General features: G+C 37.7%; 1 pseudogene; it reads right to left on the bottom strand.

Moving 5' to 3' along the window:
* Positions 1–1,210: 1,210 nt before the first annotated feature.
* Positions 1,211–21,510, bottom strand: part of LOC120587716 (lysine-specific demethylase 3A-like) — a 24,700-nt pseudogene continuing 4,400 nt past the window's right edge.

Consider the following 21,510-nt stretch of genomic DNA (forward strand, 5'->3'; position numbering starts at 1 on the left):
TTCCATGGGCATCTGTTTCTTCATCAGTAAAGTGGGAGGTGGCTGTCATCTCTGAGCTGACTTCCAGCTCTGATAGTCCCTGATTGTAAGAGTACTATATAATATCTTTGTGCAATTAGGATGGCAATGCTTTGATAATTCATTGTTAAATATATTAACAAACTAGAGAAGCCTAGTATGGTATACAAAATTCTTTATACAATTCAAAGGAGGCAGCATGATTCGACATATACCTTCACACAAGCCACAATGACACTGACCCTCATCCCACTCTATTAGTGCGCTAGTCCAGATGTATGTTTGTGGAGGTGGGGGTAGAAGGAGGTGGGGATGGTAAAAGGAGAGTCAGGCATGAAATATCTTATCACAGAGATAATTGCAACTTTCTTAAGGGCCCCAAAGAAATAACAATAACATAATAAAGAGAATAATACCCAGTATTTACTTAAGGCTCACCATGTGCCATTTAATCTGCACTCTAGGATGTAGTTATATGTTAAAATTGCAGTCTTGTTATCTCTATTTTGCAGGGTAGGACACTGAGGTCCAGGAAGGTTAGGTGAATTGCCCAAGGTCACAGCACTAGTAAGTGGTGATTGGAAATTCAAGCTCCATTTGGCTCTGGGACTCTATCCCTTAGCCAAAGCCCCCAAGCCAGCAGGTGGGCTTTTCTTACCACCATTCCTGGGTATCTAGTGAACACAGCACCCCTAGTCTGGAGCATCCTTCCTCCTAAAAGTCTGAGTTGGAGTTGAGGTCTCCATCCCTCCTCACTGGCTGAGCAGTGGTCAAGTGATCCCCACTTGCGCCCCTACTCCCACACTCTGGAGGCCCTTTTGTTTCCTTCATACCCCTTCTCGGCCTTGCCTCGGCTGGTCTGGAAACCCTAGGCACCATCCCGATGTTGCCCAGCTGGGCGAAAGCCTGGACCCTGCCCCCATGGAAGGTAACCACTTCCCTCCACAACAGAATTGTCATCCCAGCTGGTATAGGAGGGGCTGTGGATGTCCTGTGAGGTATGAACACAGGCCAGATGTATTGTAAAGTAAACATCTCTGTGGCAGGCACTGCCCGCAAGAGCAGCACGCTGCCCACATCCCTTTGCATCACCATCTTCCTTGTAACCCTACTGAACCTTTTGGTCTGCTTGCTGGGAACAGGTTATAATGCCTTTGTAGACAAGGAGTTCGTGGTCTGCCTTGTGCTGACCCTAATCCCAATCTGCTGGCCAAACCACATCATTTGGGACTTCAACAAACACCAGGTGGCAGGGGTGCCTCCCTCTGCCTGGGCTGGGCCACCTCATCCATTTGCCTTTTTCTGGATTAGGGTGGAGAGGCTGGCGTGCTGTAAATGCCCCTCTGAGGGCTCCAGGGCTCCAGCCGTTGCATGGCTCTTTGTCTGTGCCCAGTCTGGTTGGTACCTCTTTGGGAGCCTCTGAGTAACCCACGAAGAATTGTCTCTGAGGAAGATAGGTGAGTGGAGTCTCCCTTGACAATAAAGATATTCCCTTTTGAACTTGAGTCATCAAAGCGATAGCAGTGCTTGTTAGCTTTAGGGTTGGTTTTATTTTTTGTTTTTGCTTTTTGACTGTTCTCCTACCCCACCCCTCTACCCCACCACCGGTTTTTAAAAATCCATTGAATGACAGAGCCAAGAAATTGACTGACTCCCACCCTGAGTGTGCTCTGTTGCTGGTGTTCTCACCTTCCAATGTTGGATGCTTTGAAGTTTCTGGATCTTCATCCTTCCTCCAAGCCCTGGAAGCTGGAGCTCCTGGATACACCCCCATCTTGGAGACAAAGCTGGCGCTGTGGATCGACCATGAAGGGTTACGTTCTACCCTGGCTATTTCTGACAAGATGGTCTGTCTCTGGAGGACCTGAAGCTGCTGGGGGAGTAGCCTCTCTGTACCTGAAGAGACACACATCTGCCTTCCCCTCAAGCCTCTGGAACACCCCACCCCCACACAGGGGTGTAACTTCTCAAATAGCAGCGGACAGATTACAAAAGAACCCTCACCTCCAAGACTTTTGAGGTCTGTCCCCTAAACCTGTCACAGCATGCCCCTGGGAGTGGGAATTCTTGGCTTCCCCAAGTCCCAGCTGTGGTATATAGTTCCTCTACCCTTTCATTTCTCAGTCACTGCATGCTTCTGCTATACCCTACCCCATACTTGTAAGTTTTTTCCCTAAACAAAGTGTGTGTGTATGTGACCTACAATTCAGGCCACATCTTGGTCATCAATCCCCTCAGCTAGAAACTCTAGAGACAATTTTATAATTATGTCAAAACCATCGAGTTTTTAATATTTACCTTTATTAATTTTATCCTGAATATGCATACAAGGTATTCTGGATCAGAGACAGATTTCATGTTAGCACCTTACAGTAAATATGAAATATGCTGGCCTCCCGTAGTATAGCAATGAGAGCCAGGTCAAATGTCTTATATAAGTAGCTGGATACTCCATAGGAGAGTGGTGACAAAAATTGATTTTTCTCTGCTTATAAAGAAGGAGGCAGCTGTTTCCCTCCCCTGCTAAAATAGCCTCCTTAAAAATATAATGAGTCTGGGTCCTTGCTCCTTAATACCTCCTGGGGCCAGATGGCCCCATGTGTCTCAACTTTTATGACCTAGAGATTTCTCCAAGGTCTGGGCTTTATACCAAAGGAGATAGCACTGCTGTCCTGGGGCTTAACCTACGGATCTAGTCTGTGTTGTAACTGTTTGGCTCCCTAAGAGATATGGGACATTTTATTATCATTTCAGATCAGAGCAGTTAACCAGAGAAGTAGATACAGGTCTAATTCTCATGGTATGTGAGGAGTGGTAGGAGGCTAGGGCTTTCTACTGGAGCACGAGGAAATCCAAGGAAGCTCTGCTTCCCTGCAAAGACCCGGAATGTTCTAATCATACCAAGGAGTGAGTGCCTGGATATTTCTGGTGTCCAAAAATTCAATTTCATTTAGTAAGTTTCCGAGTATGTACTTTGTGAATAGATGAGTTAGAAACGGTTCCTGTCCTTAAGTTGCAAAGGTACGTGTGATAAATTGGTTATAAGCCAGTATGACCTGAAACTATAGCATACCCAGTTTCAGAGCAGGCCCATCAGCATCACATGAAGACAGGCTTATTGTTAAACAGCAAAAGAAGATTCTAACCAGACGTCCTGCCTCAGAACAACCACATGAAAATTGGTGCCTCACTGTCACTGCACACAGCTGTCCTAGAGACACGTACTATTGATAAAAACTTTTCTAACCAAAACCCTCTTCAGTTTACAAAATGCAATGCCCATAGAATACCTCGCTGATCTTCCAAACTATAAATTAGTCAGAAGAGTGATTCATTAGTATAGCTCAGAAATTAAATTGCCCAAAGTCATACAATGAATAAATAATAGAACTCAAATTCTAGTTAATTTGATTACAAAACCAGAATCCTTTATACTAAATGATTTGTATGTAATTCTACATAAGTACCCAATAATATTGTTATGTTAATTATTGTAATAACTGCTGTATCTCTCATTCAACTTCTTATGATATGAAGGTGTTAAAAATTCTTGAAATAGACCAGTTTAAGAAATTGTATAAGAATGCATTTTACAGTATTCAATTTATGCTATATGACACCAAGCCCTACTTGGTGTCATATAGCATAAATTGAATACTGTAAAATGGCAACAGTGTGTGAGCTACTTGAGTATGTAATAATCTAAGATGACTTCACTTTTTTTACCCCTGCTCCCTACCTTGCAACACCTGGCAACCAATGATCTTTCTACTGTCTTCAAAGTTTTGTCTTTTCCAGAATGTCATATAGTTGGAGTCATACAGTATGTAGCCTTTTCAGATTGCCTTCTTTTGCTTAGTAATAGCACTTAAGTTTCCTCCATGTCTTTTCATGGCTTGATAGTTCATTTCTTTTTAGCACTGAATAATTCTATTGTCTCTGTGTACCACGGTTTATTCATCCATTCACCTACTGAAGACATCTTGGTTGCTTCCAGGTTTAGCAATTATGAATAAACCTACCATAAACATCTGTGTGCAGGTTTTTGTGAGTTTACCTTTGGGTAAATACTAAGGAGGGTGATTGCTGGATTACATGGTAAGAGTATGTTTAGTTTTGTAAGAAACCACCAAACTGATTTTCAAAGTGCCTGTGCCAGTTTACATTTCCACTACCAATGAGAGCTTCTGTTCCACATCCTCGCTAGCATTTGGTGCTGTCAGTGTTCCAGATTTTGGCCACCCTAATAGGAGTGCAGTGGTATCTCATTGTTGTTTTAATTTATATTTCCCTGATGACTTATTATGTGAAGCATTTTTGTATGTTTATTTGCCATTCGTATATCTTCTTTGATGAGGTGTCTCTTAAGGTCTTTGGCTCATTTTCAATCAGCTATTTTCTTATTGTTGAGTTTTGTATTTTGGATAACAATTCTTTATTAGAGGTGTTTTTTGCTGATATTTTCTCTTGGCCTGTGGCTATCTTATTCTCTTGACATTGTCTTTCCCAGAGTGGGAGTTTTTATTTATAATGAAGTCCAGTTTATCGATTCTTTCATGAGTTGTGCCTCTGGTGTTGAATCTAAAAGTTATTGCCATACCCAAGAACATGTAAGTTTTCTCCTATGTTATTTTTAGGAGGTTTATAGTTTTGTATTTTACATTTAGGTCTGTAATCCATTTTCAGTTAATATTTGCAAAGTGTGTCTATATTCTTTTTTTTTTTTTTTTTTTGCATATGAAAGTCCTGTTGTTCCAGCACCATTTGTTGAAAAGACTCTTTGTTTCACTGTATTGCCTTTGCTCCTTTGTCACAGATCAGTCGATATACTTATGTAGGTCTATTTCTTGGCTTTCTATTCTGTTCCACTGACCTATTTGTCTGTTGTTTTGCCGATATCACCCCGCTTTGATTACTATTGCTTTATAGTAAGTTTTGAAGTCAGGTATTATCAATCCTCCAACTTTGTTCTCCTTCAATATTGTGTTGGCTATTCTGGGTCGTTTGCCTCTCCATATAAACTTTAGAACGTGTAATATGCACCAAATAATTTGCTGGGATTTTGATTGACATTACATAGAATCTATAGAGCAAGTTGAGAAGAATTAAAATCATGACAATATTGAATTTTCCTATTCATGAACATGAACTATCTCTCCATTTAATTCTTTGATTTTATCAGAATTTTGTAGTTTTCTTCATCTAGATCTTTTACATATTTTGCTATATTTATACCTCAGTATCTCATTTTTCAATATTAATATAAATGGTATTATGTAAATTTTAAATTTAATTTCAAATTCTACATGCAAGTTAGCAGGAAAGTGATTTTTGTATATTAACCTTGGATCCTGCAACTTTGGTAAAATCACATATCTGTGATAAGTAAAAGCACTTATCCAGGAGTTTGTTGATTCTTTCAGATTTTCCACATAGACCTTATGTCTGTCGTCTATGAACAAAGACACTTTTACTTCTTTCTTCCCAATTTGTATACCTTTTATTTCCTTTGTTTGTCTTGTTGCATTCACTAGAACTTAGACCAATGTTGAAAAAAGTAGTAAAAGGGCATATCTTTGCCTTGTACCTGATTTTAGTGTGAAAGTTTCCAGTTTCTCATCATTAAATATAATATTAGCTGTAAGTTTTTTGTAGGTATTCTTTATCAAGTTGGAGAAGATTTCCTATTCCTGGTTTACTGAGAGTTTTTACCATGGATGAGTGTTGAATATTGTCAAATGCTTTGTCTGCATCTATTGATATGATCATAACATTGTTCTTTTTTAGCCTGTTGGATTACATAATTGATTTTCAAATGTTGAACCAACCATGTATACCTGAGATAAATCTCACTTGGAAGTGGTACATAACTATTTTTATACATCCTTGAATTTAATTTACTAATATTTTGTTAAGGATTTTTACATGTATGCTCCTGAGAGATATTGGTCTGTAGTTTTCTTTTCTTGTAACATCTTTGGTTTGGTATTAGAGTAATGCCAGCCTCATAAAATGAGTTAGGAAATATTCCTTCTGTTTCTCTCTTCTGAAAGGGATTGTAGAGAATTGTTTTAATTTCTTCCCTAAATGTTTGGTAGAATTCGCCAGTGGGCCCATTTGGGCCTGGTGCTGTTTTGGAAGGTTATTAATTGTTGATTCAATTACATTAATAGATAAATTCTATTAAAATTGTGTATTTTGTGTGTGTGTGTAAGTTCTGGCAGATTGTGTCTTTTAAAGAATTGGCCTATTTCATCTAGGTCATCAAATTTGTTAGCATAGAGTTGTTCATAGTATTCCTTGATTGTCCTTTTAATGTCTATGGAATCTATAGTGATGTCCCTTCTCTTACCTCTGATATTAGTAATTTATGAGCTCTCTATTTTTTTCTTAGCCTGGCTTATCAATTTTATCCATCTTTTCAGTTTTTGGTTTCATTAATTTTTCTCTATTGATTTCCTATTTTCAATTTAATTGATTTCTGTTCTAATTTTTATTGTTTCTTTTCTTCTTAGTTGGATTTAATTTGCTCTTCTTTTTTAGTTTTTAAGGTGAAAACTTAAATGATTAATTATAGAAATTTCTTCTTTTCTAATTTATGCACTCAACATTATATATTTTCTTGTAACTGATTTTTTACAATTTAATTTCAATTTTAAAAAAGAACAAAACACACAAAATAGCATTTACGTTCTTAAAAAATAAAGAAAGAATTGTAACCTTGATATATCATGTTTAAAATTTATTGAAACTTCCTTTTTTTTTTTTTTTTGGCTTACTCTTTGGAACTATGCCTAATTTTATATGTAGTGGTTAATTTAATTATTTATTTTATTAAAATTATTGGGGTGACATTGGTTAATAAAATCAAATAGGTTTCAAGTGTACAATTAAATAATACATCTTATAGCTAAGCACTGTTTTTACTGCATCTCACATAGTTTGATAAGTTATGTTTTTATTTTCATTTAATTAAAAGTATTTTTAAATTTCTCTTGAGATATCTTTTTTGACTAATGTATTATTTAGAAGTGCATTGTTTAATCTCAACATAATCTGAGACTTTCCAGTTATCTTTCTGTTATTGATTCTTAGTAAATTTCATTGTAGTCTAATAGCAGAAATTGATTTCTATTCTTAAATTTGTTAACGTATGTTTTATGTCCAGAATGTAGTCTTGGTGAATGTTTATCTTGGGGAATGTTCCATGTGAATTTAAGAATATATATTTTGTTGTTGTTGGAAAATGTGGTCTGTAGCTGTCAGTTATATCTAGTTGATTGATGGTACTGTTGAGTTCGATTATGTCCCTACTGATTTTCTGCCTACTGGATCTGTTCATTCTGATAAAGGGGTGTTGAAGTCTCCAATTATGAGAGTGGATTCTTCTCTTTCTCTTTACAGTTCTATTAGTTTTGCCTTCCATATTTTGACACATCACTTTTTTTTTTAGCAAAACTATTTTGTAAACTTTAAAAAATTATCTGAATACTTTAATGCAAAATGTTCAACACCTAAAATTAGCAAAGCTTCATTTAAATCAAAAACTTTATTTGACAAAAATGATTAACACCAAGAATTGCACAGGAGTTGATTTCTGCTACGTAGTGCCAACACTATACAATACAATAAGAACTGTATCATTAGCTGTTCTTTGCTCTTCTTTGCTGTATCCTTAGCTGTTCCATTGCTCTTCTAAATTCTAAAGTACAGAGGAGGGCATCTTCAAACACAAAACAAAATGCAATCCAAATAAATTGTGCAGAGTTATTACTAATAGTTATAAATACATTTTGACTAAGCTATCCAATCAAGTGGCTAGGGTATAACATAACAGGGCTGATAAATGGTTTTGTTTTTAAAGCTTGGTAAAACTCTGTACTAGGTGAGAAGTCACAGTTTAAGGATGAATGTCTGTAAATAGTTACTACACACACATTTAGTGTCTATAAACACTAGAAATACAAGTTAGACAGAATACTCTTAAAAATCCAGTGGAGTTTAAAAAAAAAAAAAAAGATTAAGTAATAACATGATTCTCAAAGTCCACAGGAATTTTGCCTGAAGAGTTTGAACAGCTGCCAATAATTCACTTTCACTGTGCAGGGGTAAGGCATATCTAGAACCCTTAGGGTTTGCCAAACTGAATCTGCTGGCTTTCACTATAGTACCTGCATCTTTGACTACGTGGTAGAAAACATTCTTCATCTGTAAGTTATCTTCACGATTGGTATGAATCTCTAACAGATAACAGAATTCCTGAGTAAGCCAGAAGCACTAGTTAAAATGCTCTGGAGAAACAAAATCTTCTTCTACTTTGGCATAGCTATACAAGTTATGAACCTCATATAGAATTCCTACTGTGGAAAATGCCACAACTCTAAGAAACTGTATAATAGTCCAGCCTTGAACTCTATACTCTTGATGAAGATATTTTCTTAGTGATCAGTCTAAATGCCAGTTCTGATGGCTAAATAGGATCATAGTTGCTGAGTTTTCTTGAACTTACTCTTCTGATGCCTTTTAAAGAATTTTTTGTATCTTTTCCATGTCTTTACCAGCATATATGTGCCAGAAGACTCCTGTCTTCTTTTCCTTTAGTAAATTGTTATATTGTGAGTTCATGAGAATTCCTATCTTGGACAGTTTTAAGGACTTCTTCTTGGTCACAATGTCCTTTGGAATTCCCATATAGACCAGGATATTAGCTGCATCAGACATGTCTCAGTAAAGACATTGTTCCACATTTTTTGATAAACATTATACAACTCAGAACCTCACTCTGGCCAAACAAAGTAGTTCAGCAGCCTAGAAAAAAAATCCAATTTGTAGTCTTACCTTGTATACTCAAGCAATGGAATGCTGGCCATCAGATCATCAAACCTGGAGGGCATTATATCTTTAAAAGTTCTTCCTGGTAGCCAGTTCTTAAGTTTCAACATCAGTAATTCTTCTTCATTTTCCAAGAGACTTGAAACATCTTCAAATGCATTCCAGAAGTCTCCTACTGTGGTGTCTTCAATGATTTCATTGGTTCCTAGTATAAACTGAATGTTTACAGTCCCCAAAACTTGTATGTAAAAACCTAATCCCCATTGTCATGGTGTTTGGATGTGGGATCTTTGGGAGGTGACGAGGTATGAAGTCAGAGCCCTCATGAATGGGATTGGTGTCCTTATAAAAGAAACATCTGAAAGCTTCATTGCCCCCTTCCACCATGTGAGAACACAGCAAAAAGACAGCATCCATGAACCAAGAAGTAGACCCTCACCAGATACCAAATCTACTGGCACCTTGATCTTGAACTTCCCACCCTCCAGAACTGTGGGGGGTAAATGTCTGTTTTTTAAGCTATCCAGGCTATGGCATTTTGTTACAGCAGCTTAAACAGACTATACTAGACTATGAAAGTCCTACAGTTAATTAGATTGACTTCCTGGTTACTAAACCCTTTAAGTATTCAAGTTTTCAAAATTCATCATTCAATTTATGATGTACCATAAATTGACACCATCACTGGCTGTCTTTGTTTCTAGTACTCTCTAAACACATTCCAGTTGCTGTTACTATTGGGATCTTGCAAGCACAGCAATTATTCCACAGTCAGTAGTGAGGAGTATCAGAATGCTAAGTTTGTCATCAGATCTTGAGGTTCTTAAATAAATCGGAGGAAGTGTTATTTTCTACCAAAGAAGCAAAGATGTCATCAAGGATTTTGGTGTATTCTTGAATCCATTTTCTGTCTTTTTTTCCTTCTTAATGTTCCCACTGGTTAGGTCTACCAGCCAGTTTAAAAGAGACATGGTAATGGGACAGGCTAGTTTCATGCTGCTAGTTGAGTTGAGGCTGCTCTCCCCCCCCAACCCCTCCACAGCTACTGACTCCAACACCGAGGGGTTCTGCAGGAACACAGAACCCACAATAGGTTTTTCTTCAACTAAGGAAATATATTTTATGTCTTCCTTTATGTCTTCTTGGCTTTGAGAAGAGCTTGAATTGCGTGTTTTAACAAGGACAATTTATCTTTATTCCACATTTTGCTTTTACAAATGAACAGTCTTCAACATAGAGAGCTTTTCCAAGAATGGTCTGTGTAGGCATCACGTTCCCTGGCTCATGTACCTAATCTTCATGTATCTCAGCCAAGGAAAAGTCTGGTAGGTAGACTTTTTTGACAATTTTTTCTCTTCATCTGATAGCCATTCACACACTCAAAATGCACACTGAGGATGTACACACCCAGTGCAAGTTGAAGATGGTGGTATCACATACAACATACATTTCTTGAACACCTTTGGCAGCTTGCTCCCTAGCAATCCTCTAAGAGATGCTTTGTGTAGCTTCCTTTTCAGAAAACACCATTTGACATAATGACCTCCAACACGGGCCAGGATGTACTTTTCTATATCCAAATCAATCACCATCACATTTTTGGTTAAAGGCAACCATAACCTAATTGCTTCATTGTTATTACAAACATTTGATAAAGAGGCAGCACAGTAAAAAAATCAGGCTCTGATAACCTAATAAATAAGTTTTTTTTTTTCTTTAGAGTCTGTGTGAGGGGAATGATGATCACATAGCTCCCTTTTCTCTTTCATCACTCACCTCTGAGAAACTGACTAGGATGACTAAACCAATGTTATTTTATATATATATTAGGTTAGGAATGCCTTGGGAATCAAGAAACAGAAAATCTGACTAAATAAGAAGTGTAGTGATAGGTGGTTGTTGATGTTGGTCAACTAGTAAGCCATGTCTTCAGAAGCCTAGGCTTTGTATTTGTTTGCTCCATTCATCCTCAGCTTTTCATTTTGTGCTTTTCAATTTATGGCCTCAATATACCCACTGAATTTTCAAGCAAAGAAGAAGATAGAAAGATTACTTCCAGCTCCTACTATGCCTTTTATCAGGGAAGCTAAAGCTTTTCCAGACGTCCTCAGTAAATATCTTCATATATTTCATTGGCCAAGAGTGGATCATTTGGCCACCACTAGCTCCAAGAGAATCTGGGAATCAGGTATATGGAAAAGAACAACAGAATTGGCTTAGATCAATTATAATTCATCCTCTGGACTGGGCAGATTGCTGCCTGTATTAGTCAAGTATTTCTGTGATAATGCTCCATAACAAGCAACTCCCAAAATCTTAGTTGTTTACAAGAACAAGCAGTTGTTTCTCTATTATGGGCCTGTAGGTCACCTATGACTCTGCTAGGTTCGGCTGGGATTAATTGGGCTCGGATCTAGGTTGTGTGTGGTTTCATGTTTGATCCATATATTATCTTATTCTGGCATTACGGACTACCCATGGAATATTCTTCTCATTGCAAATGGTAGGTGTACAAGAAGGTAGGTAAAATCACACAAATTTAGAGTCTCTGTTCATGTCATGTCCAGTAACATTCCATTTGCTAAATGAATCACCTGGCCAAGTCCAAACAGAAACTGAGAGGGATATATACTCTGCCTAGGTCAGTGGAAAGTGCTACAAAGTCACGTGCCAAAAGATATACATGTATAATTCTATCACAGAGAGGGAATGAAGGATTAAAAACAAAAATCCAATATATTCCCTCATTCTAAACAAACGGGGGTCCCGAGAGCAAGAGAGGAAGAAATGGCTGTTGATTAGCCATCCAATTGTATCTTACACACTAGAGTCATCAAAAGAAGCTGTAGAAATTTATTTTTCTGGTTTAGTTAGCAGGAGGAAGAGGAGGAAGTTAAGAAATGGTAGAGTTACAAACTGCTTTCCTGGGCAGGGGTTTTCAGCTATAACACTGATGGATAGTTGAATAGGCTGATATAGAGTTTAACATCTCAGGTTCAGTCTGAATTCAGTCTCAGTCCAAATTCCTGCTTATAACAACATCTCCGATACAGTACATGCCAAGTACTACACTAAGTACTTTACATGCATTAGCTCACTTTATCCTCACAACAAATCTATGAAGTTATACTCACTTTACAGCTGAGAGGTCAAGTGACTTAGGTAGCTGCTTATAAATGGCAAAGCTATGACTGGAATCAGATCTGTCTGATTTCATTCACTCAGGTATCCACTACTTACCAGGCACCGTGCTGAAGATGCAAATCAACAACACAGTCCCTGCCCTCCAGGACTACAATTCTTAGTCTCTAAACTATACAGCCCATTGGAAATTACATGTTGACTAAAAAATAAGTCTGATGCAAATATGTGTGTTATTTTAAAAATGGATATGCTATGGGCCAAATATTCTCCTAGGGGCTTATCATGCCATGGATCAATGAACTGTCAAACTACTCTATGAAGAATGTATTTTTATTCCCCATTTTAAATATTAGGAAACTGATCTACCAAGAGGTTACCTTTGTTACACACAAGAAAGTGATGGAACAGGATTAGACACCAGGCAATCTGACTCTAGAGCTCCCCACCCCCTTTTTTTGCATTTTATTTTATTATTACTTTCAAGTACACAGCACATTGGTTAGACATTTATATAGTTTATGAAACAATCCTCTTGATTATTCATTCCCTCTGGCTCTACACATAGCCGTCACATTACTGCTGTCTGCATTCCCTATGCCATGCTCGCCATCCCTGTGACCATCTATCAACTACTCATTTGTACTTCTTTTCCCCTTCACCATAGATCTCCCCTTTTCACAACACCACAAGCAGCCCATGGCTAATGAAATACAGATTTATTTAAATATATTAATGAACCAATATAGCTTTTTCTGATGTGTTTTCTCACTAGAAGACACTAGCAATGAACTTAATCACATAACAGCCTGTAAAATATTTTGTGTTAAAAAGAATTCCTCACACTTGAGAAATTGGGATCATAGGTCTGGTATTTTTAAAGTCTTCCAAAATTATAAACCAAGAGGAAAAATATTAAAACATAAAGCAGTAAGTGTGGTTTCTTTTTCCTTAAATCTCAGAGACTGAATTTCAATTATTTCACTATTTTTTGTGTGTTTGATGTTTACATAATACTTTATAATTGCTAATCAATCACTGTATATTCCGGTGATCACTGTGACCATTATTATTAAAATCACTTCCTGTAGGGGTGCTGGAGGAACCTTTGGAGCCGGCTTAGCCTGTGCGTTCCACTGAGTACCCAGAAAGTGAGAAGCAGTTCCAGCCACTTAGGCTGTGGTCCCTGGCCACTTGGCGGCAGCAAGCGGAGCGACGTTGCAGCAGCCGGGGCGGCGCTGCTGAGCCCAGTTCCCCCAAGCAGCGGCGCTGCGTCCCTCTGCCTGGCTGCACTCCTCACCCAAGATCCGAACTCCGCACTACAAATGCGGAACCTACAGCCAATTCTGCAACTACCTGCTACTGCCCGGCAGCCCCGGGTGCCTAACGACTCCAGAACAAATTTTTGAGAACATAAAACAAGAATATAGTAATTATCAGAAGTGGAGGAAGCTTGTACTTCAAAGTCAGCCTCACTCCTCTGCACATCTTTCTTGTCTGCACATCTAATAAATTTGTCCTACTATGATAGATTTTTCTGAACAAAAAAGCCTGAAGCAGTTTAGCAAAATATTTCTTCATTAGATCTCAACAAATAGAGTTTTCCAAAGCACAGTTCTATGAGACGTATGTGTATGTGTCTTATTATTTATATTGTGCAAATATTTTTTTATCTTGGGGATTCTGGCTGTGAATTTGAGGCATGCCAATTATGGTTAAAAACGCTTGATCTACAGATCATTCATGTTTTGTGACCACATGCATTGTAACAGCAGATCGTTTTATGTGTAGGTATTATTGTTAAATCCAGGCACAGACAATGAATCATAGATTAGGATGGACATTAGATGTGATTATGATGACATAGCAAAGGTCTGTGGTCTCAGGTCTACAAATGTGTATGAGGAATTAGGACAAACAGGAAATGGGCTATCTGACACCTGGCCTACCCTACAGGTTTAGGAAAATATTTTTACTCCAACCCTTAAGATACCCACATGGCATCTGCATTTACCACATTCACACCAGAGCTCCCTGCATGCTGAAACTCTAAAAATAAAAAACAGTCTGGAGCAGGAGCATCAGGGTTTGCTTGGGAGCACAGCACAGGTGAGCACCAGTGGGGCCAGGCTCCAGAGGCACTGCTACGTGGGAGGAACCACTTCGACTTTGGGATCCATTATTAAAAATTGAATTTGGATTGTTTGGTCAGCTTCTCCGAAATTCTTTTAAGAGGTGTCCACGTTCAGCTGCTTGAGCTTTGTTTTGGCAGCCTTTAGCCGACATTATTTATGGACTGTTGTTCGCCTTGTTTCCAAGGCTGAGGAACAGAAAGTACACTCTGTTTTGAGGAAATGGAAGTATACATTATTTTTTACTGTGACTTGTTCAGGACCATATTTTACAAAATGCCTTATTGCCTTTATTACTGTTTCTGGAAATGAAAGTTCTATTAAAACTATTTTAGTTTGCATATAGAATTTTTTTAAAACAGAACTTATTTTGAAAAATTCTGAGTTTAATTCAAATGAAAAATTATAGGTAGCCTCATTGATAAATAACAGTTGCAAAACTCCTAAATAAAGCATTAGCAAATTGCATTCATCAAGCAAAAAATAACACTACGTCATAAGCAACAGTAGATCCAGGAATGAAAGGATTTTCTAACATTGGAAAATCTATTTATGAAGCCCATTAGCATATAAGTAATATTTAAGTGGTTGGTAATATAGAAGATTCCCTAAGAAAGATAAATTAGATAAAGAAAAAGTGATTGCCAAGAATGTGATCTGCAATATTTAAAACTTTTGCAAAGGCGACCCCAAAGGAGCATCCAATAAAATGGGTGGGAAAGAGGGATGGGTGGTATCAAGATATCCAAAAGAAGAAAATATTTCAAGTGGCCAAGGGCTGAGAGATCAAGTAAGATGAGGTCTGAGAGTGAACTATAGATTCCGGGCAGTGGTGGTCACTGGGTGTGTCATAAACACAGTCTCCATGGAGTGATGGGAGGGAAGCTTCATTGGAATGGGTTAAGAGAAAATATGAAATGAGGAAATGGAGTTGAGATTATAGAAAACTCATTTAAGAAGCTGTAAAGGGAACAGACAAATGGGGTGGTAGGTTGGCTCTTTTAAGAGGAGTAAGGTAATAAAAAGGTCTCGTTTGTTTGTATTATCCTTTGGATTCCTTGTTGCTTAAGTGTGATAGGTACTAGACATATTTTATACCAAAGGACATAATCAGTGAGTAAAAGTTTGATGACACAGGAGAAAAAAGAGATAATTATGGGAACAATGCTTTTTCCCTCCAGCCATGAACACCTTGCCTACTCAGGGGCAACTCAACTGTGCCATGCTCCTAAACTCAAGCAGCTAAACATAGTGGGGGAAAAAAATACACGGCTAGTCTCACAATCCAAGACCACCAATCTCAAAATATCACGTAAAACAAACTAATAAGTCTTCCACACTTCCCTAATAAGAGGATTTCTCATGACTTTTCTCTCTGAAATAACTACATCAAACATTCTCCTCTCTCCCAAACCTTACTCATGTTCTCCTCCTTCTCTCTTAGTTGCTTGCCTTGCTTCATACATCATGGGGAAAAGAGAAGCTATTACATAGACGTTCTCTCATTTTTCCACCACAGTATCTTCTTTCTTTTCTGCACTTGACTTCTTTCTTCTGTCTCTCCCCGTGGTCCACACCCCACTTCATTATAATGGTTCAAAAACTGGCTGCACATATTAACCTAGAAAAATTCAGGCTTTTTAAGAAGATATAATGAACATAAGCAAATCTAAAAAAATTGCTAAATCTACACACAATAAAAATTTGACTAAATGATGGAAGAATTCAATCTCCTTGAATAGGTTAGATTTGCAAATTTGACCTGGGAAAATTAGATTGGGTAGTAATGATGCACCCAAATAGAGGCCAAATATGATATACCACCATCAGTAAAAAGCTTCATTATAAAATTTACACAGAAATGCTGTCCACAAAAGAATATAATTTCAGTAAAATAAAAATAAAAATGAGAAATTAGTACAGTTACCCTCGAACAAAGCAGGAAATGGGGGCATAACGCACCACACAGTGGAAAATCTACGTGTAACTTTTGATGTCCACAAAACTTAAGTTGTCCCTTGGTATCTGCGGGGGATTGATTCCTTTTGCACTACTGACTTCTTCTAGTTCTCTTATAATAAATATTCATTAATGTTCATTAGGAAAAACCTCAGTGTCTTGTTAAAAATCAATTTCGAGCCACTTTCCACTCTGCATTTAAAGAGCTTAGCAGTAGTCATTTCATCTCAACAAGTGAAAAACTAAATGCATTGAAAAGTCAACAACTCTTCTTGGATCCATAAGGGAGGGGAGAAACCAGGGCAAAATCTCTGCCCCCAAGATTGGAGTGACTGACAAGTAAACATAGGGAGTCATGTCTTACCAGAGCAAAAACTCAGCAGAAACCGGTACCAGGATAGCAAAACCTGAACTGCAATTGAGAAATTACTGGCAGCTCAGTGTGTAAAAACTCCAGGGGACCCAATCACAGGGGGCTTCCACAATTTTGTGAGACTTACCTCCAGGAGCTTGAGCAGGTTCCCACAGGAAACATTAAAGAAAAAATCCTTTAGGAAACGTTAAAGAAAAATTCCCTCCTGCTTCCCGCAGACGGAAGGAAGAAGGAACCATTTCGAATCAACTCTGCTGGAGCACTCTGTTCTTAACAAGGCCTGCCCTCAGGAGAAACTAGTTAACCAGAACCTCCTCAATGGTTTCTTGGAGAACTTGGAGCCTAGGAAATAGATTTGATTACAAAGGGCAAGTTTTGACCCTTCATTTTCACCTGGAGTGTTAGTAGAACCTGACTCATCTGGGGGAAGGAAACACCCACTCAAGTCAGCTCTAGCCTTCCAATTTAGGGGAAGTTAAATACCCAACTCCATCCCACTCTAAGCATTTTGTCCCACCTAAGAGGGGAGAAAATAACTGAGAAACACTTGTGAAGTTTACAGTCCAGAGGCACAGGCTTTCTAAAAAACTGAGATGTAATCAATAGACTCTAGAATGCTCCCACACACGCATACTTTACCACTACTAAAGGCCTATTTATAGGACTTTCTTTTATCCAGTACATCAAGCTATAAAAAAAAATATGAGGCATACTAAAAGTAAAAACAAAAACCCAGTGCCTGCATAGTATTCCAATAGATGAATGCATCATATTTTATTTTTACAAACTCTCATCTATGTTGTTTAAATCTTCTAAAACAACAAAACCCCTAAACACCTATATTTATATAATCAGACAATAAGTTTCCTTAGGATATATTTCTAAAACTCACTTGCCAGAAGTTTGAAAATAACAGATTATCAGCTAGTTTAATAAACAACTCTGGCAGAGAAGTGGGGGAAAGTATAGGGAGAAATATGGAAAGAGGAGAAAATCAGCCAGTTTAGAAAAATTTATGACTATATTTTTTTCTCTTAAAATTTTTATCTTTATTTTTTGAATATGGTAAAAATAAAATCCTTGGATTTCAAAGAATCTACATAGAAAAATAAGTCTGCTTCTCATATGTCTCCCAATTCCTAGGAGCATATCTGGACAAGGTTAAAAATTACAGGTCCCATTTGCATCCCTAACCCCCTGCAAACTGCCTCTCAAATTGCTTACAAGTTCACCAGTGATGAGGTAGAGAAGCTCAGATGAATCTGCGAAAATTCGCCATTGCTAATTGGAAACAAATTCCAGTGTCTGGTCCAGTGTTAATTAGTCAATCTCATTCTATTTTTAAGAAAAAGACAATGGTATTTATTATGTGGACAATGGTTCATTAACACAGTTTTTTTGTTTTTTTGTTGTTGTTGTTGTTTTTCAGAGTATTAGTGTGTTTGCTTATAAGTGGATATATTCAGCGCCCAGAAACAAGTGTTCTCATGCTGAACAAATGATAAATACTGCTGACAGTGTTTCCTTCTTAGATGAGTTTTGATATATGAGTGGAATATGAAGGGTGATGGGGAAATAGGGAGAATAGATTATGGAATAAGTAGCAATGTTTCCTGGTAGCTGTTTTACATATGATTAAGTGCAATTATCTGTTCCTCTGACTCAGTAAAGTTTCTCAGTCCAAGAGGCAAGGTCTGCACTTGGCTATTTGACAAAGGCAACTATTTAAATCAAATGTCTCTTTTCCAATATAAGAAAAACTGATACAGATGAATGTATTCTCCCCAAATTATCACACTCACCAACACTCACACACACACACACACACACACACAGCTGCTGTGATGTTATATATTCTATGTATGTAGCTATGATGCAAGCTACAACATTCTTGGGGTATTGTTAACCATATAGGTCCAAATTCTTATCCTATCTAGCGGTAGGATAAGACAGAATTTGCCATTGCAAAATCTGCAGTGAAGCCCCTGCTCAGCCCCTTATTAGCTAAGAGAACTTATTTAGTCACTTAGTGCCTCTAAACCTTATTTTCCATATCTGTCAATTAAGAATAATATGTTACTTCAGAGGTGTTTTGGGATCCAAATGATATAATGAAAATGTATATACTTTGTGTATTATAAAATGCTCTACAAATGTTATTTTAAAACATTTAAAGAATAAAATCTGAGACAACTTCCTGGTTGAACAGGACTTTGAAGAATTATTTAAATAATCAGAAAAGAACATCATCAGAAATTGAACTTAGCATAATTGAGTATGAGATAGTCACAATTCATGCTCACTTTCAAGTCCCAGTGTACCTATTAGAGGATCTCCATGCCCTCTGTGGAAGACCCACTTCATGGAGACCTGGGGGGTGGGAGGGGGAGAGGGGAATGGAAAAATCTTCACACTTTTGAACAATTATGACTAGTTGGTTTCTTTACTTGTTCTCTGTACCGGGTTCTGGGGATACAGAAGGGATTAATACCAAGGGCACCTTCTCTTTTGGAGCTTAGTTGAGTAATTCAAATAATCACCAAATTAAAAAACAAAAAAACAAAAACAGTGAAAAGCCTATAAAAGAACAGTTCAGGGGTCTCTGAAGCATGTGATCTATTTTGGTGTTGTCAGGAAGATTATCTGGGGAAGTAACATTTGGGCTAAAACCTGAAGGATGATTAGGAAAAAACTAAATGAAGCTGGGTGGGAGTAGGGAGGATAGTAGAAATATTCCAGGCAGAGGAAACTGTCTTAGCAAAAACCTTGAGACAGAAAGAACTGAAAGGAAGATATGTTGATAGAGCTTAAGGCTGGTGGCAGTAGGAGAATCAAGCAGGAGCAGGAGTTAGCCTTTAAGAGCAGAGTAGTGACAAGATTACCTTTTAAAAATAACACTATAGAGAGTGAATTGAGGTGGGGCAGGAGAGCAAGTAAGTTTGATTAACACAGTAAGTTTGATTCAATGGAAAGAATTTGGTGGCTTCAAATAAAGTATGGATGACATTCCATACCTACAGATATAGACTGAGAAAAGGTGTAGAAATAGTCTTGAGGGGCTCCAACTTTTAAGGTCTCAGTAGAAGAAGATAAGTCTAAAAAGAAGTAGGAGGCTACAAGGGGCATGCAAATAAAAAATGCTGCCGAGTGCTCAAGATGAAAACTGAAAAAATGCTCGTGGGATTTAGTGACATGAAGGTCATTAGCAAGAACTACACTGGAGGAGAGGAGGAAGGAAAAGTCAAGTCAAAGAGTGACAGGGAATAAGGAAATGAGGCCAACTCGTTTAATGAATTTGGTTTTGAAAATTAGAAGTAAAAGATCATGGTGGCTAAGGGGGAAGATAGGCAGGGGAATAGTGGGGAACTTTGTATTCATTCCTCAAGTCATTTGTGTCAATCTTTTAGTCTATTGGTCTAAATTTCTTTTCTCTTTAATTGGGGTGGTATTGGTTCTATCCAGACTGTAGCTTTAAAGAGCAATTGAGGAGGAGAATGGAGATTGGACTAATATATGTAGACCTCAAAATTTAAAAAAATAATAGTAAATGGGCTATTCATTCACTCACTACCCACTACCAACAAGCCACACACCTGGGTTTATAGTTTCTAAAAGCCACTCTCAGTGGTATGGTCCTAGAAGGAAAGAAAAACAAATGTAATATTTCTCCACATAGGTCTGGGGCTTTATTCTTTTCCCCAAACAACTGTTCAAAGCCATGTCCTGTTCCTCCTTCCGTCTCTTGCTTTCTCTGTCTATTCCCTCCTAACCATCTCTATCTTCACTGGTTTGGAAACCTCCCCTTCTATGTGGGACCCTAGACAGATATAGGCCCTGGGGGCACCACTACTTTCTCCATTCCAGCCATCATTACTCACTTCTTTTCTCACTGTAAAGAGACTGCCATCAAGCACCCAGGCTTTGGTGTTACACCGGTCTGTGCCTGACCGAGATGAGATTCAGCCCCTCTTGCCACTCTATCAGTTCTCTACTGCCACTCACTGGTAATAAACCACATGGCAAGGGTTAGCAATTGGTGCTTGTCTTGAAGGTCATGCTGAGCCCAGCTCCTCAACGTAGGTTAGACATCTTCTCACAGTCCCTGCTGCCTCTTTTTGGACTTTTTCTGTGAGCTGAAACTAGTTGTTGATGGGGAGTGCAGCATATTCAGATGTATTTTTTAAATGTAAATTTGTTGTCCATCACTGTCTTTAATTATTAGCTAATTAACTGAAACAATTAGAATCTCTAAGGATGCCAAATGTTTTATGAAATTAGAAAAATTTTAAGAGTGTTTTAGAAGCCATTTCTCTTATTCTTTGTTGCCCAGCTCTCAAGTGAATCCTGAGTATAAATATAAGGATTGTATCTGTGGGAAATGTGTTGGCATCTGTGTTTGAAATGAAACAATGACAAATCATTTGTATATTGTATGAACGTATTTTCCAATTAAAAATAATCCATAACTGAAGTTAGAAAATTGTGCACTTTAAAATACAGAGCAGGACAAAAGACATCAATAGACATTTTACTGAAGAGGATATGTGGATAGTAAATAAGTACATGAAAAGATATTGAACTCCAGTAGCCATCAGATAAATGAAAATTAAAACCACATTGAAATATTACTGGATACCTATCAGAATAGCTGAACTAAAAAAGTGACAACACCAAATGCTGATAAGTATGTACAAAAACTAGATGACACATATACTTGGTAAGAGGTAAAAATGTTCAGCCACTCTGGAAAACAGCTTGGTGGTTTCTTATACAGCTAAACATGCACTTACTTTTTAACCCAGCATTTGCACTCTTGGGGCATTTATCCCAGAGAAATTAAAACTCATGTCCACACCAAAAGCTGTACATGTATTTTCACAGCAGCTTAATTTGTAATAGCCAAAAACTTGGAACAGCCCATATGTCCTTCAACAGATGAGTAGTTACAGAAACTATGGAACACTAGTGCCATGGGATATTAATGAACATTAAAAAGGGAAAAACTACTGATATTTGCAACAATTTAGATGGATCTTCAGGAAATTATGCTGAGTA

This window comes from Pteropus medius, unplaced genomic scaffold (assembly GCF_902729225.1).
Source record: "Pteropus medius unplaced genomic scaffold, Ma_sr-lr_union100, whole genome shotgun sequence".
Taxonomy (NCBI): domain Eukaryota; kingdom Metazoa; phylum Chordata; class Mammalia; order Chiroptera; family Pteropodidae; genus Pteropus; species Pteropus medius.